Below are 17,067 nucleotides of genomic sequence, written 5' to 3' on the forward strand. Positions count from 1 at the left end.
AAGAGTCATGAAAATGGTGTGATCCTAGTAGGGGAGCTATTTAGGAAGTGGACTTGGTGACTTACTACAGGGAGGGAACCAAGGAGGTCCCTCACATTTTTGGGTAATAACATTTGGTAGAAAAGCATCCTTCCTGAGGCACAAGGAGGAGCTTTGAAGGGAAAGTCTTTGTTGTGAACTTTGAGTTGTGACTGGTACATCCCAAAGGACCTGCCTGCAGGCAGGTAATACATGGGTCTAGATATGTGCTGTCCAATATGGTAGCCACCAATCACATGTTGCTATTTAACCTTAAATTAATGAAAATTATATAAAATTTAAAAGACAGTTCTCTAGTTACATCAGTCCCATTTCAATTACTATAGTCACATGTGACCAGTGGCTGCTACATTGGACAATGCAGACATGGAACATTCATCTTAGGGCTGCTGTAACAAATTACCACAGACTTGGTGGCTTAAAACTACAGAAATTTAGTTTCTCAGAGTTCTGGCATGTAGAATTCTGAAATCACCATGTTAACAGGGCCGTGCTCCCTCTGGAGGCTTGAGACACAAACTGTTCCATGATTTCCTCTTAGCTTTTGGTGCTGCCAGCAGTCCTTGACATTCCTCAGCAGTATACACTTCAGTCCAATCTCTGCTTCCATTTTCCCAGTGTGTCTGTGTGTCACTAAATATGTTTGTCCTTAAAAGGACACCCATCACTGGATTTAGAGGATCACTCCAATTTAGTATGACTCATATTAACTTGATTACATCTGCAAAGACTGTATTTTCAAATCAGATCATGTTCACAGGTACAGGCAGACTAGGACTTGCACATCTTTTTGAGGAGCACAATTCAACTCATAACAATCACAAAAATCATATTGGACACGTGGCTCTACATTGCTCTAGAGCCTAGAAAAGAGGAGAGGGAAATTGAGGCCACAGGAATAGATGAGACCACTAAAGAGCAGGCATAGAGAGAGACGGGAAGAGTTCTCACGCAGAACTTGAGAGTGGATAACATTTCTGGGATAGACAGAAGAAGAGAATCCCACATTGGGACTGGGAAAGGGAAGGCCAGGGAGGCAGAAGAAAAATTAGAGGGATATGGAGATTTGGAAGTCAAAGAAACCATTTCAGAATGATGAATGTGGTCAACAGATTTAGACTGTGCAGAGGTCAAGTAAAAAATGTGCTGAAAAGAATCCATGGGACCTAGCAACAAAGAGGCTGTTGCAAAGATCTTTACAGTAGAGTCAAAGGGCAAAAGTCAAGATGAGCATGGTGGTGTGTGCCTGTAGTCCCATTTATTTGGGAAGATCACTTGAGCCCAGAAGTTTGAGACCAGCCCGGACAACATAGTGGACACCATCTCTAGATACATACATACATACATAAGAACATAAAGGGCAGAAGTCAAAATGGGCCAAGAATGAATGATAGATGTGAAGTAGAGACAATAGTGGTGAAAATGAATAAGAAAGCACAAACTGAAGGAACACAGGCCAACTGCAGGGCTTGATCACAGACTATGGCCCTGAGAGAGGAGGCAAGGAGATGCAGCTGAGGACCAAACACTCAGTGGCCAAGTTTGTGCAAACAGAAGAGTGTTTCCCCTTGCATGTGCCCTAGAGCTGGAGCCCCAGCTGCTCGTATCTGGGGGTTGAAGTGTAACCGTGCTTTCATTTGACTGGGCTCATCGCTCCCTAACCCCACCTCTCTCTCCTATCTTGATCTGTGTTCTGGCTAATGCATCCCTTCTTTCCCATCAAACTGACTGTGAGTGATTATAACTTGTCGTTTCTCTCATAGCATCCACATGACTGGCCCTTCTTTTTCTTGCTCTGTGTACTCTGGACGTATGGGTCTTGTCTCTTTCTCCCAAATGCCATGCTCGTGGCTTCCATCAACACTGATGCCCTAACCCCTGCTCATCTCTAGCTGCCACAAGTGTCACTTCCTCAGCCAAGTGTCTTTGTTATTAAATCAGGTATTAAACAGGTGACCTCTGCTCCACACCCCTTCCTTTTTTTTCACAGCCTCCAACTCCAGAAGTTTATAATTACTTATGGGATTGACTTGATGCTTTGCCTCTGCTTAGATTGTAAAATCCATGGGGCAAGTGTTGTGTTTCCTGTTTACCATGCAATTCCCAGTGCTTGGCATGGTAGCTATTCAAGAAGTATTTGTTAATTAAATAATTAAGGAACAGCAACTTTGGATGCATACTCCCACCCCAGCATTTTATTGTGTAAGATTTCACAAATATAGCAAAGCTGACAGAACCTTATATTGAAACCCCATATACTACCACCTGGATACTACCTAATTTTGTTTTTTTTTTTCTTTCCAGTACTGGGGTTTGAACTCAGGGCCTTCACTTTGAGCCATTCCACCAGCAGGTTTTTTTTGTGCTGTGTTTTTTCAAGATAGGGTCTCATGAACTATTTGTCTGGGTTGGCTTCGATCTGTGATCCTCCTGATCTCTGCCTCATGAGTAGCTAGGATTATAGGCGTGAGCCACCGGCGCTCCACGAGGAGGCTACTTCTAATAGTTCACCATCCTTGCTTTGTCACTATTTATCCATTCTACACCAGCCTGTCTTATTTTGATTGAGCCACTCTTTTGGATATTTCTTCCTGTGGATAAAGATGTGATTTCCTTAGTTTCTCAACTCTATATTCCTGAAAGATGACCCTGGCAAACCAGGGCAAATGTCATAGCCTATGGTTGGCTACTCTCTCCCCCTACATTTTTTTTTTTTTCTGGCAGGGCTGGTGATTTAACAAGGGCCTCACACTCACAAGACAAACACTATACCACTTGAGCCATGACCAAAGCCCTTTTGCTTCTAGTTTGTTTTTCACATAGGTTCTTGTGCTTTTGCCCAGGCTGGTCTCATATCAAGATCTTTCTACCTCCAACACCTGAGCAGCTGGGATTTCAGGTATGTGCCACCATGTCTGGTCTGTTGGTTCCCTTTTGCTTGTAGCTATGTCATTGGTCCCCTTCTCTGTGGTGAGGTAGATGAGTATCTACAATGCAAATTATCCCTGGTGCCATGAATAAGGAAAGCTCTGTCAATGGTATAGCTGGTATAAGTTGTAAAAAGGATACAGGTAGCAGGAGTGGATAAAGTTTAGAAAGATGAGATGAACTTTGTTTTTGTACTTCCTGGGTTTCGGGTGTCTGGAGAATGTTTTTTTGTGTGTGTGTCATTGTGGGTTGAATTCAGGACCTTGTGCTTGCTAAGCAGGCACTTTACCACTTGAGCTATGCCCCCAGCTCTTTTTCCTTTTACTTATTTTTGGAATAGGGTTTCACATTTTTGCTCAGGCTGGCCTGTATTGAGATCCTCCTATTTAGGCTTCCCATGTAGCTGTGATAACAGGCGTGTGCCAACATGCTAAGCTATTGTTTAAGATGAGGTCTCACTGACTTTAAAAAAAAAATTTTATTTTATTCATATGTGCATACAATGTTTGGGTCATATCTCCCCCCTTCACCCCACCCTCTCCCTTCCCCTGCCCCCTGCTCCCTCCCTTACCTCCCCTTACCCCTCGCTACCCAGCAGAAACTATTCTGCCCTTATCTCTAATTTTGTTGAAGAGAGAATATAAGCAATAATAGGAAGGATCAAGGGTTTTTGCTGGTTGAGATTAGGATAGCTAAACAGGGAGTTGATTCACATTGATTTCCTGTGTGTGTGTGTTACCTTCTAAGTTATTTCTACTCGAACTAACCTTTTCTCTAGTTCCTAGTCCCCTTCTTCTATTGGCCTCAGTTGCTTTAAAGTATCTTCTTTAGTTTCTCTGTGTTGAGAGCAACAAATGCTATCTAGTTTTTTGGGTGTCTTACCTATCCTCATACCTCCCTTGTGTGCTCTTGCTTTATCATGTGATCAAAGTCCAGTCCCCTTGTTGTGTTTGTCCTTGATCTAATGTCCGCATATGAGGAAGAACATACGATTTTTGGTCTTTTGGGCCAGGCTAACTTCACTCAGAATGATGTTCTCCAATTCCATCCATTTACCAGTGAATGAAAACATTTCATTCTTCTTCATGGCTGCATAAAATTCCATTGTGTATAGATACCACATTTTCTTAATCCATTCGTCAGTGGTGGGGCATCTTGGCTGTTTCCATAACTTGGCTATTGCGAATAGTGCTGCAATAAACATGGGTGTGCAGGTGCTTCTGGAGTAACCTGTGTCACAGTCTTTTGGGTATATCCCCAAGAGTGGTATTGCTGGATCAAATGGTAGATCAATGTCTAGCTTTTTAAGTAGTCTCCACATTTTTTTCCAGAGTGGTTGTACTAGTCTACATTCCCACCAACAGTGTAAGAGGGTTCCTTTTTCCCCACATCCTCGCCAACACCTGTTGTTGGTGGTGTTGCTAATGCTGGCTATTCTAACAGGGGTGAGGTGGAATCTTAGTGTGGCTTTAATTTGCATTTCCTTTATTGCTAGAGATGGTGAGCATTTTTTCATGTGTTTTTCAGCCATTTGAATTTCTTCTTTTGAGAAAGTTCTGTTTAGTTCACTTGCCCATTTCTTTATTGGTTCATTAATTTTGAGAGAATTTAGTTTTTTAAGTTCCCTATATATTCTGGTTATCAGTCCTTTGTCTGATGTGTAGCTGGCAAATATTTTCTCCCACTCTGTGGGTGTTCTCTTCAGTTTAGAGACCAATTCTTTTGTTGAGCAGTTTCACTGGCCTTTTTCCCCTAGCTGACCTTGAACTGGGATCCTTGTGATCTCTGTCATCCAAGTAGTTAGGCTTATAGGCTTAAGCCACCTGCCAGTCTGGGGAATACTGTTCATCAGGAAATTGGAAATGTTAGAGCAAGGCTTAGAGGTAAGATATAGATGGAAAGACTGTGAGTCTTGGTGCTTCAGGAGCCATTCCAATATATAAAATGTGGGATTGGGGGAGGAATATGGCGGAGGTAGGTTGAAGGGACTATATTTACTTAATTTCTTACATAAGATGAGGAAAATGCAATGGCCTGTATTTGTGAATGCAGTGGGGAGCTGATGTGGACTGTCCCCTCTGCCTTGGCCACTGTGCAAGAATCAGCTCAGGTCAGGTCTTTTCTGTCAAAGAATTTAATCAGTAATAACTGCATTACTAACTCACTTCCCATACGCTCATTTCATACACTCAGCTTAATACGATAAAAGTTTCTATTAAGAACAAAGGGTTGTTATCCTCAGCTGGGCCAGGGCAAGAACTCTGCTAGATGCCCTGGTTCCAGAGCTGATAACCAAAAACCAGTTATTGCTTCTCTGAACTTTTAAACTTCTTTGTTCCCAAAGCTCCCTCCCAACCTGCCCCCTTTCTAATTAGCCAACTACATAGACTGTGAGCCCCAAACTTGCCCAATCCAGGGGCAGGAGATGGACAGGATGGCATCAGATAAAGCTCCTGAGGGCTTCCTGCCTGGTGCACATACCTTTCAGACTTCCTGGTGTGCACCCTTTTGCAGAAGTAAATTTTTCCTTGCTTATTGACTTCTGAGTAGTGTCATCTCTCTCGTGACACCTCAATATCTTAAAGATATTTCTAACAGTGTGGAGGCCTGCCCAGGATTTTCATGTTGCCCAGGGTGCTGTGGATACCCCCTCCACAGGGGAGATGTGTCCCACTGCCTTGTTGCAGTGGCCTTGGGCTGGGGGATCCACCATCTCTGTGACTGACAGTGAACTAGAGATCAAAAGTCAATTGGCAATGCTGGGAAAAGGGGCTGACCCAAGCAAGCACTGTGGTGGACCAGAATAACTCCATACTTGGGATCAAGGTAGGAAAGTTCAGTACTGCCTTGGTGGTTGGGACATCCTGGAGAGAGGCAGTGTGGGTGTGACTGGGGTTTGTTCCAGACACAAAACAAATGCCAACTCTAGATTCCTAACCCTGGTAGCCCAAAAGGAAGCTTGTGGAAGAAGGCAAAAGCACTTTGGGTAGCATATGAAAAAAATCCCATTGTGGGGGATTAAATATTCTCCCAGGGATACAGATAGAGTATAAGAAATCCCCATGACAGGGGATTGAATATTCTCCAGGGGATAACACAGCCAGGATTTCGGGATGGGAAATACAAAGTCAACTTTAGGAAAGGCCCCCAAGAAATTAGATTCATTTTCTTTTATTCCTCTAGATAGCCCTCTCATTCTCGTGTTACTATAGAGGGCAAAAAATCTTAAGACAAAAGATAAAAAGAAACAAAAAATGATTAGATATTGTTCTTTCATTTTGACACAGGAGCCAATCTTAAGACCATCTGTTTTCTGGCCAAAATTTGGTTCCAATGAAGACTGGGTTTGCCAAGTACTCATAAAGTATATAACTGATAAAAGCCCAGTAAGCCAGGAAAAATTTGATATGCCCTCTGCTGGCAGAGGGGACCTATGACTTTGTTCCCACTTAAAATGCCTAAGACTAAAAACCCTAAATCAAAATATAAAGAAAGCAAATGGGAACCCCTTAATTGCCTTCCTCCTCCTTATGGACCCGAGGGCCCTGCCTCTGAATCTTCTTCATCCAAGAGGCTAAGGAGCCCACATGCAAAGTCACCCAGGGAGGGAAAAGAGATAGAAAATTAGGGCCCTTGTGGTGCGGCAGCAGCCTTGGCCCCTTTCTTACTAGTCATTTCCTTCTCCAGACTAGAAGGGAATTGGAGCAATGTAAACAGGATATCCAAAACCTTCCTTTCTCCTCAATGAAAATTGATATCAGACCCTATACCCTCTCTGAGAGGTTCCCTTCCCTTATGGGTTAGGGGAACTGGGTTTGTTTCTGTCCCTCTCACTAACTCAGAAGTGAGAAATTTAAAAGTTGTGGTCTCTGTTAGATGATCTGCATGGAATGGTGGGTCAATTTGACCAATTCCTTGGCCCACAGGTTTACACATGGGCTGAAATAATGTCCATTCTGAGTATCTCATTCTCCAGGGAGGAAAAAGGAATGATAAGGAGGGCAGCCATGATGGCTTGGGAACATGAGCAGCCTCTGAGTCCTAATGTCCTCCCAACAGATGTAAAGTTTCCCACTCAGGAGCCCCAATGGGGTAATAATGATGCTGTTTATTGGGGTTACATGAAAGATCTCAGAGATTTAATTATAAAGGAATCTGAGAAGCAGTTCCTTGATCTCAAAATATAGTCAGGGCATTTGATGTCCAACAAGGCAAAGAGGAAGTCCCAGCTAAATTCTTAAATAGATAAAAAGAGCAAATGAGAAAATACTCAGGACTAAATGTGGAGGGCCTCCGAGGTTAGAGCATGTTAAAACTTCACTTTGTAACAAACAGCTGGCCTGACATAGCAAAAAAGTCACAAAAATTAAAAAACTGAAGAGATAAAAATATGGAAAATTAAGGGAAGCCTAAAAGGTTTATATAAGGAGAGATGAAGAAAAACAAAAGTAAAAGGCCAAGATACTGATTTCCACCATAGAGCAAATGACTCAAAATAAAGCAGGCCTAGGGATCCATGGACAGTGAGCTCCTAAAGGAGGATGCCAGAAAGTGCAGTACCCCAAAGGACAACCAAGGGAAAATGGGAAAAATAAATGTTACAAATGTGGTAAGGAGGTGCATTTCAAGAGAGAATGCCCAAATTGGAAAAAGGAGGAACAGGTAATACCCCTCATCTCATTTGATGAAGACTAGGAGTGTCAAGGGCTCTTTTATTTTAAGGGATTCTACCAAGAGCCCTGGATAAATCTAGAGGTAGGATTTAAACTAAATAAAATAACCTTTTTAATTGATTCTGGAGCAGCATGTTCACCTTTAACATTCCACCCTCCTTGTGTGCAGTTGTCATCTGATATCTTGTTAGTTTCTGGAGTGAAAGAAGAGGGATTCCATGTCCCTTTATTCAGAAAAGCCCCTGTAAAATATAAGACAGACAAACAAAAGTAGTCTTTCTCTTTACCCATAAAGGCAGGAACCAATCTCTTGGGTTGACACTTAATGTCAGAATTGGGGATATAATTAAACATACATCAAAAACAGATTCACATATCTCTCAACTTTTATTTCTGGAGAAGGAACAACAAGTTTTTCAAGAGGTCTGGACTAAGGATGAAAACCGAGGAGAACTAAAATTTCCTCCAATTCACATTGAACTAAAAAGCGAAGGAGAAGCTGTCAGGAGGAAACCGTATCCAGTTTCCTTGGAGGGAAGGCTGGGATTGCAACCTATCATTGAGGGACGACTCAGGGATGGCCTTCTTGAGCTCTGCATGTCCCCTTATAACATACCAATCCTCCCAGTTAAGAAGCCTGATGACTCTTATAGATTAGTCCAGGATCCAAGCGCCATCAACCAAATTGTGCAAAGTAGATACCCAGGGGTCCCAAATCTTTATACCCTCTTTAGAAAGATACCACATGATCATAAACGGTTTAGTGTAGTAGACTTGAAGGATGCTTTTTTGGGCCTGTCCCTTATCTGAGGAAAGTAGAGATTTCTTTGCCTTTGAATGGGAAGAACCCAAATGGGAAGAAAACAACACTGCTGATGGACTGTCCTGCCTCAGGGACTCTCAGAATCCTCTAACATGTTTGGACAAATCCTTGAACAAGTATTGGAACTTTTAAATATCCCCTCCCCCCACCCAGATTAAGTTACTCCAATATGTAGATGATTTGTTAATCTCAGGGAAAAAAAGAAAGGGGTAACAGAAGCAACTATTGCCTTGCTTAATTTTCTGGGTTAACAGGGACTGAGAATCCCAAAAGTCTGAACTATAATTTATGGAGAAGGAAGTTAAATACTTGGGACATCTTATTAGTGAAGGAAAACAGAGACTAAGCCTGGAGTGGATTTCTGGAATAATTAGCATGCCTCTACCAGCTACTGAAAGGGAGCTAAGGAAATCCTTGGGCCTTATTGGATACTGTAGATTATGGATAGATTCATATGCCCTTAAGACAAAGGGGCTTTATCTTAGACTTTTAGATGAAAAACCTGACCCTCTTCTTTGGAAATCAGAGGAATTACAGTCCCTAGACACCCTAAAGCAGGCCCTAATAACTACTCCAGTGCTATCTCTGCCCTCTTTAGAAAAGCCATTTCACCTATTTGTAACTGTTGATAAGGGAACAGCCTTAGGGGTCCTAACACAAGACCATGGAGGACAAAGACAGCCAGTTATCTACCTCTCCAAGATCTTAGATCCAGTCCCAAGGTGGGGTGGCCAGAATGTATTCAATCAGTTGCAGCCACTGCTTTTCTAATAGAGGAAAGCAAAAAATTGACCTTTGGGGGAGCCCTGATTGTAAGCACACCTCATCAATTGAGAACAATCCTTAACCTCAGAAGGTAGGGAGATGGTTAACTGACTCAAGGATTTTAAAATATGAGGCCATTCTGTTGGAAAGGAATGATCTGATACTTATCTCGGATGATTGCCTAAACCCAACTGAATTCCTAGTGGGAGGACAAGCCTCAAGTCCTATTGAACATTCCTGTCTAGACCTGATAGAATACCAGACCAAGGTGAGACCAGACCTACAAGAGACTCCCTTTGAGACCGGTGATAAGTTCTTTGTGGATGGTTCTTCCCAGGTAATTAAAAGAAAGAGACATAATGGATCTCAGTGATAGATAAAACTCACTTAGCTGTAATTGAATCAGGCCAACTACTTAATAATTGGTCGCTCAAACTTGTGAATTATTTGCACTTAATCAGGCCCTGAAACTTTTAGAAAAAAGGAAAGGAACTATCTATACAGACTCCAAATATGCATTTGGAGTAGTGTGTACACATTTGAAAAAATTCAGACCAAACAAAGTTTGAGTAACAGTAAAGAAAAAGATATTGTTCACAAGGAATTTATCATTCAAGTTCTAGAAAGCTTAATGAAATCTAAATAGCAGTAGTTCACATACCAGGACACCAAAAAGGACATAATATGGAGGCCCAAGGAAACAGAATGGCAGGCGAGGCTGCTAAAGAGCCTGCCTTACAATTTGAGGCATCCATTGCTCAAAATGGGAAATCTTACTCAAGCCCTAGATATGTTTTGAGAGTATCACACTCCCTGGCACCGTCCATTCTCTAGAAGGGTAGAAAGAATAAACCAAGCCCTAAAGAGACAAATAACCAAACTTCCATGGACCAAATACCTTCCTATATCACTCTTCCAAATTAAAACAGCCCTAAGGAAAGACATTGGCCTGTCTCCATATGAGATGTTATATGATTACCCTATTTAGGAAGGTCCTCAGATCTCCCCACTATGGAGGCAAAGGACCAATTTCTTAAAAACTACATATTGGGTCTCTCCTCAACTTTACTTTCTCTTAGGCTATAAGGCCTTTTGGCCCAGACTCCTCCCCTTGAATTCCCAGCTCACTCTTACAGACCTGAAGACTACATCCTAATAAAAATGTGGAAGGAGAACAAACTCAAGTCCACCTGGGAAAGACCCTATCAGGTCTTACTTATGACTGAGACAATTCTCTGAATGGTAGAATGAGGTTGGACTCACTATACCAGAGTCAAAAATTCTCCTGATCTTCACCAAGGAGAGTGACGGATGGCCACCCACACACAGACCCTATGAAACTGACTATAAAAAGGCTATGAGAGCCTGCCTTGGTAATTTTAGGTTCTATCTCCTGTTCTCAGGATGCCCTGCCTATGCCCTGTGAAGATTATAAATGGCTTCTTGGTATCTAAGATAGGATATACCCTATAAATTTGGTTATAAATATTGCTATATCTCCTAACCCTCAGGTTATCCACTTTGATGCCTTTAGTTCTACCTTGTGGGGATTTCAGTTATCAAAGGCAATTATCCCAAGAGGATAAATATTTATGTCCAAAAGGGGAGACCTCTACTAATGGGCGAGGCCCTTGTATGGACCACCTAACCTCAGGAATGAACTGCTGACCCTAACACACCTAGTCTGTTGAGGGGCTTAGCCCTTTGAAAACCAAAAATAAGTCTAACTAAAAGTATCCCACCCAAAAATTGCCCACATTTCCAATGTAATCCTCTAGTACTGACCATCCTTAACCCAAAGCCTGTTTGGGAGAATCAACAGGCTGCACTCCACACTTATGAAATAGGAGTCTCAATCTCCAGTTTTCACCTTATAGGTAGGCTCAAAATCCAAATTGGTGAACCTTCCCAATCCTCCTTTTTATCCTTAACCTGCTTTACCACCCCTACTCCAGAAGAGGATAATGGGTAAAAGCCACTAAAGAATCCTAAAAAGGTTCATGTAATAGTAGTAACTGATATGGAGAGACAAATGCCTGGTTGGAATGGATAAAATATTATATATATATGCCTTAAATAAAAGCTCTTTTTATGCTTTCACTGCAGGTGGACTGAAGACTCAGGTGGTCTCTTTCCTGCTAGGATGGACCTCAGACCCTAATGGTGCGGCATGTATGATATCTCTGTATCAGGAAGATTCAGCCTGGGGAAATGGGTCTTACAAGACCTTGTCATTACTGTTTCCAGTGGAAAAAGGTCCAAGACAGAACCCTCCTTGAACCATCAGGCTCCTGTCCCTTGACACGAATTGCACCTCATGCCCCTCTGGGTATAGGGAGTTGTTGACGGTCATGGGTAACCTGACCAGCTGTAATGGAGGTCGATCCTTCAATGAGATAAGCCACCACTGGTGGTACTGCAGAGGGCCTTTGCTTGAGATTCTCCAGAAAAATTGGAATGGAGCCTGTGCTTTGCTTCAATTGGCTATCTCTTTCACCCTGGCTTTCAACAACTCAGCCAGTGAAAAGGGGGCTGAAGTCCTAAAACAAAAGAAGCACAACAGAGATGACTCCGGTGGGTCATTTGACTGGCATGTTCATGTAGCTGTTATTGAGTCCCCAAGGGTCCCCCTTGAATTCAAGACTGGCAATCAAATAGCAGTGGGCTTCATGTCAGTACTATTCTGGTGGTCCACAGTCAATACAAATTATAGATTAGATCAATTATATTTTTATAACCAACAGAGATTCGTCAACTGCACTAGAGATGCCATCAAGGAAATAGCAGAGCAGTTAGATGACACAAGCCAAATGGCAGGGGAGCACAGATTAACCCTAGGCATGATGTTAGCAAGAAAGAGAGTAGTTTGTGTAATGATAGGAGGTCAGTGTTGTACTTTCATTCCCAATAGTACTGCCCCTGATGCCACCATTTCAAAGGCTTTACAGGGATTAACTACTCTTGCCAATAAACTTGCAGAAAATTCTGGAATAGATACCCATTTAATAGCTTGATAAAACAATGGTTTAAAAAGCGGAAAGGCATGATGGTATCCATTTGCACTTCTCTGATAATTGTGTTAGGAGTAATGACCACAGTAGGGTGTTATATCATTCCATGTGTGAGAGGGCTCATCCAAAGATTAATTGAGGCCACACTCACCAAACAGACCCTTGTCTCTCACTCAGACAATCTTCTCTTATTAAACACAGTAGAACAAAAAAGTCAATTAATGCTAGCTAAGTTTAAAGAAAAGAGCTGTAAATAAAAGAAAAGAGGGAAATTGTAAGAATTAGCTCAGGTCAGGTCTTTTCTGTCAAAGAATTTAATCAGTAATAACTGCCTTACTAATTCACTTCCCATTCGCTCACTTCATGGACTCAGCTTAATATGATAAAAGTTTCTATTAAGAACAAAGTTGTTATTCTCAGCTGGGCCAGGGTAAGAATTCCGTTAGATGCCCTGGTTCCAGAGCTGATAACCAAAAACAATTATTGCTTCTCTGAACTTTTAAACTTCTTTGTTCCCAAAGTCCCCTCCCAACCTGCCCCCTTTCTAGTTAGCCAACTATGTAAACTGTGAGCCCCAAACCTGCCCAATCCAGGAGTAGGAGACAGACAGGACGGCATCAGATAGAGCTCCTGAGGCCTTCCTGCCTGGTACACATACCTTTCAGACTTCCTGGTGTGCACCTTTCTGCAGAAGTAAATTTTTCCTTGCCTATTGACTTCTGTGTAGTCTCATGACACCTCAGTATCTTAAAGATATTTCTAACAACTGTCACTATTGCCTTATGACAAAGCTACAAAGGTGGAGGAATCCTTCACAGGTAAAGTGACTCTATAATTTTTTTAACCAAATATGAGACACTTTGGGGAGTGAAAGGAGGGCAACAGGTATAAATTGCAACTGCCTTGGAAATACTGACCAGACAGGTTACCTGACCCATGGTGAAAGAGAAGAAGGAGGATGGGTGGTGACCAGGTACAGGGCAGCAGTTCCATTTTAGGTTTAGGTGAATTGATAATGATGATCAAGGCAGAAGAGAGGTGACCAAGTCTGTGGTGGTCAAGTTGCAGAAAGTCCAGGACAAGACCCATGGGTTTTCTCTTCAGTCATCACCCAGGAGATGTGTCTTTCCTCAAGTTATGAAGGTGGGACCCAGATTACAGGGGTAAGTACAGGGCATGAGGCAGAAGCAAGAGGCTGTCCTATATATACCACCTTGGAGGGAGCTTGGCAGTGCAGAGCAAACAAGAAGGAAAACGTTGACCTCATGGCAGGTGTGTAGCTGAACACAGTTCTGGGTGCCATGGGTAACAGAAAGCAGCTACATCGTATTCTCTTCTTGAACATTCACAAATAACAATTACCTGTTGTTGATCCTAACACACATTAGTAATGATTGTAATGATTACATATTAATATTAATTCACAAGGACAAAAATAATACTGGAGACTTATGTAGGGTTTATATTGTACCAAAACTGTCTTAAATCCTTAAAATTGCCCTATAAGATAACTACTCTTATCACCCCATTTTAGTGATAATGATCTGAGAGGTTATTGCTTGCTAAAGGCTGCCTGGTTGGTGGGAATGGTGCCAGGATTTGAATCTGGAGGACTGATTCTTAGTGACCTTCAGGACCTGTATTGACAGAGAACAGGAGAAAGAGGGACTCAAGTCAGATCAGCAGGAAGAGGTTGTGAGCTGAGGGAAGGGGTGCTGATGGAGGGAGCATGCTCTGTGGGAAGAGAGGAGGGTAGGGGTGGAGGTAGGGAGGTTCGTAACAGCTGCAGAAAGGAATGGAAAGGAAATCATGTAGCTATTAGGAAAATGTTTGTCAAGAAGCATTCAGAACCCAGCTGTGAGATGGGAAGCATGCATTCTTAATGGAGCCACTTTGCTCTGTTAAATATTCTTGTCATAAGCATTTAGGCAGTTACAAAGCAAAATCTGTTGTCTTGACCCTAACTCTTCCCCGCGCCTATGGTTTGGAGGTATCAGGTATGATTGCTCGTTTAGCTCACACTGTCCCTCTCCTTCCTTCTGACTAAGAAGACTGTGTCCTGCTCTCTTCTCCCATTCCAAAGACTTGACACAAACAGAAGAAATCTGAGCTATCAGGTTGTGAATTCCTTACTTGGCAATTCTTTACCTGGGAAGTGCAGGTCTGTTGTGGTTATGAAGAACCAAGAGCCCAAAGTGACATCATGGAGGAGCAGAGGATGGGAGGAAGGAGAAGAATGAGGCTCCTACAGCACTCCAATTGTCCCCTCTCTCCCCAACTCCAGAGGGTATCATGTGCAGTTACCTTCTAGTGTCCCCTTTGTGCAAGTGTTCTTTCCAGGGGCATTTAAAGGCGACCCCAATCCCTGATTCAGAGGCAAGCTGAGCTAAATTATAATTCCTGCTCCAAATAGAGGGATATTACTTATGTTAGCTTGAGGTAGAGTGCAGGACTTACAAGGACAAAAGGGAACTCTGACTAGCTAAGGGCCTGGTAGGTGGGAGGAGAATTTCCTCACAGAAACAGAAGTTATTTTAGAGGAAGTGAGAAATTAATGGCAGCTCCTTTGGGGGGTTCACGTTGCCTTAGGCACGCTGCTGATCAAGTCCTAGAAAATCTAAGTGAAGTTTGAGCAGAGGATGAGAAGTTTCTGCAAATAATGGGGACTCTGCAACAAAAAAGTGCAATGAGCTGTCTCTGATAAGAAGATTTCCAAATTCTTTGTGTCCCATGTGGAAGTGTCCAGGTAGGACATGTGGGTGTAGTAAGGAAAGTTAGTAGTAATTATTAAAGTTTAGGGCCATGGTGGGGCCAAGTGGAAGATGGAAGTAGAGAGAGCCTCTTTCTTTTTTGGGGTGCTTTTAAAACCTAAGCTAACCTATGGGAACGAAGAACCTGGTGATTCCTAACCACCAATAATCGAAGGGTGTGGGAGGGGCATGGGTGGTTCCTGGACTGAGGTGGGGGTGGTTTGAGTTGCCCCACCCAGGGTGTGAATAACCTATACATATTTGCAATTGAAAAGAAGGCTCAGAGAAAGAGAAGAATGTTCAACCTGAAATACAATGTTAAGTCATAAATGTTCTGAGAGTCCTGAGGTTTCCCTAAGTCTAGCCTGCAGCAATACCGTTATTTCCTGAGGTGTGTAATTATGTCAACTATATTGTAAATGATATGTAGCTTCATTCCATGGTGTGAATTCCATCATTCTTACCAAATCTCTGAGTATTATTATGGATAATTTTCTGAACTGGGCAGCTCCCTCCTATCTAGCAAATTCAAGATTTTAGTTCTTGCTGTGGGCAAAACAAAGCAAATAGTTGCCTTTAGAAAAAGCTTATTTCTGCTGAGGAGTGAGATCATTATGTTAGCACTTACATTAAAAAATGTGTCTAATTTGACTTTAGGTCACATAAACTATTTTCTTTCTCTTTTACAACTTTATTGATATTTATAGTTCACATACCATAAAATTCACTCACTTAAAGTGTGTAGTTCAGTGATTATTGACTACATCATGGAGTTGAGCTGCCATCACCACAAAGTAATTTTAGGATATTTTTAACTCCTCCCCAAAGAAACCCCTTATTCTCAGGAGTCACTCTCTATTACCCCTTTCTCCTGCCCCAGCCCTAGGCAATAATTAGTCTACCTTCTGTCTATATGGATTTGTCTGTTCTAGACATGCCAAATAAATTCTTCAATAAATTATTTTTATTAGCAATATTTCACATAAATTGAATCATACAATATGTGGTCTTTTGTGACTGGTTTCTTTCACTCAGCATTATACAGTTGACTCTTGAACCAAGTAAGGTCTTGGGGGTGCTGAATCCATCACAGTTGAAAGTTTGCATATAACTTTTTAAAAAAGTTATTTAAAACCTTTATTAACAAGTGCTTGCAGTTTGTTGACTTCCTTAAAAAAAAGTTGGAAGGTTGTATTACAAATTAAAAATGAAGTTCTTAAAAATCTAAAAAATTTACAATAATGAATATAGAATGTTTAAACCTGTTGAAATCACTATAAGAAAGAGACTAAGATAGAAAGGAGAAAAATGGAGGGTATGAACCAATTTGAGATTTAGGAAATGCCATAATGAAACTCCCTGTATAGCTATCTTAGACAAACAAAAATGTCTTTTATCAAAAATGGAGGACAGGGAAGTAAAACAAGTCCTGTCTGGGAATTGGTACTGATGGGAGAAGGAAGAATATAAGGGAAAGGTGTAGGAGGGTGAATATGGTGGTATATTATGTACCCATGTATGAAAATGGAAAAATGACACCTGTTGAAACTATTCTAAGTGTGGAGTGAGGGGGAACAAAGGAGAATGATGAAGGGTTGAATTCAACCATGATATGTTGCAAACACTTTTGTAAATATCACAATGTGCTCCTAGTACAGCAATAATATGATAATAAAAAATTCGATTGGACCACATATGAAATGATTTAAAAACCTTTAAAGGTGTATTAAAAAAACAGGCTTTAAAAAATCTTTTTATTAGCATTCATTAATTTATGAAGGGATTTCATTGTGATATGTCCATACATGCATATAAAGTGCTTTGATCGAATTTGCCCAGTTTCTCTGTCTTATTTCCTTTCTCTCTCCTCCCCTTTTTAAAATTTTAATAAGTTTCACTATTTTATTTTCACATCTGTATATGGAGTACTTCAATCATATTCCCCACCCATCTGATGCCACCTCCCCAAACAGTCCCCTTTTACACTCATGTCATTTTTTTAGGGACAGATTTCACATATGGATGCAATATTTGTCTTTCTGAGTTTTGTCACAACCAAAAAGAGACAGTCCTAGGGT

General features: G+C 41.5%; 1 long non-coding RNA gene across 1 annotated transcript in view; it reads left to right on the plus strand.

Annotated features, from left to right (window-relative positions):
* LOC141423941 (uncharacterized) overlaps positions 1-17,067 on the plus strand; it is a 46,348-nt gene that overhangs the window by 19,912 nt on the left and 9,369 nt on the right. The window lies entirely within an intron of this gene.

This window comes from Castor canadensis, chromosome 6 (assembly GCF_047511655.1).
Source record: "Castor canadensis chromosome 6, mCasCan1.hap1v2, whole genome shotgun sequence".
In the NCBI taxonomy this organism is placed as follows: domain Eukaryota; kingdom Metazoa; phylum Chordata; class Mammalia; order Rodentia; family Castoridae; genus Castor; species Castor canadensis.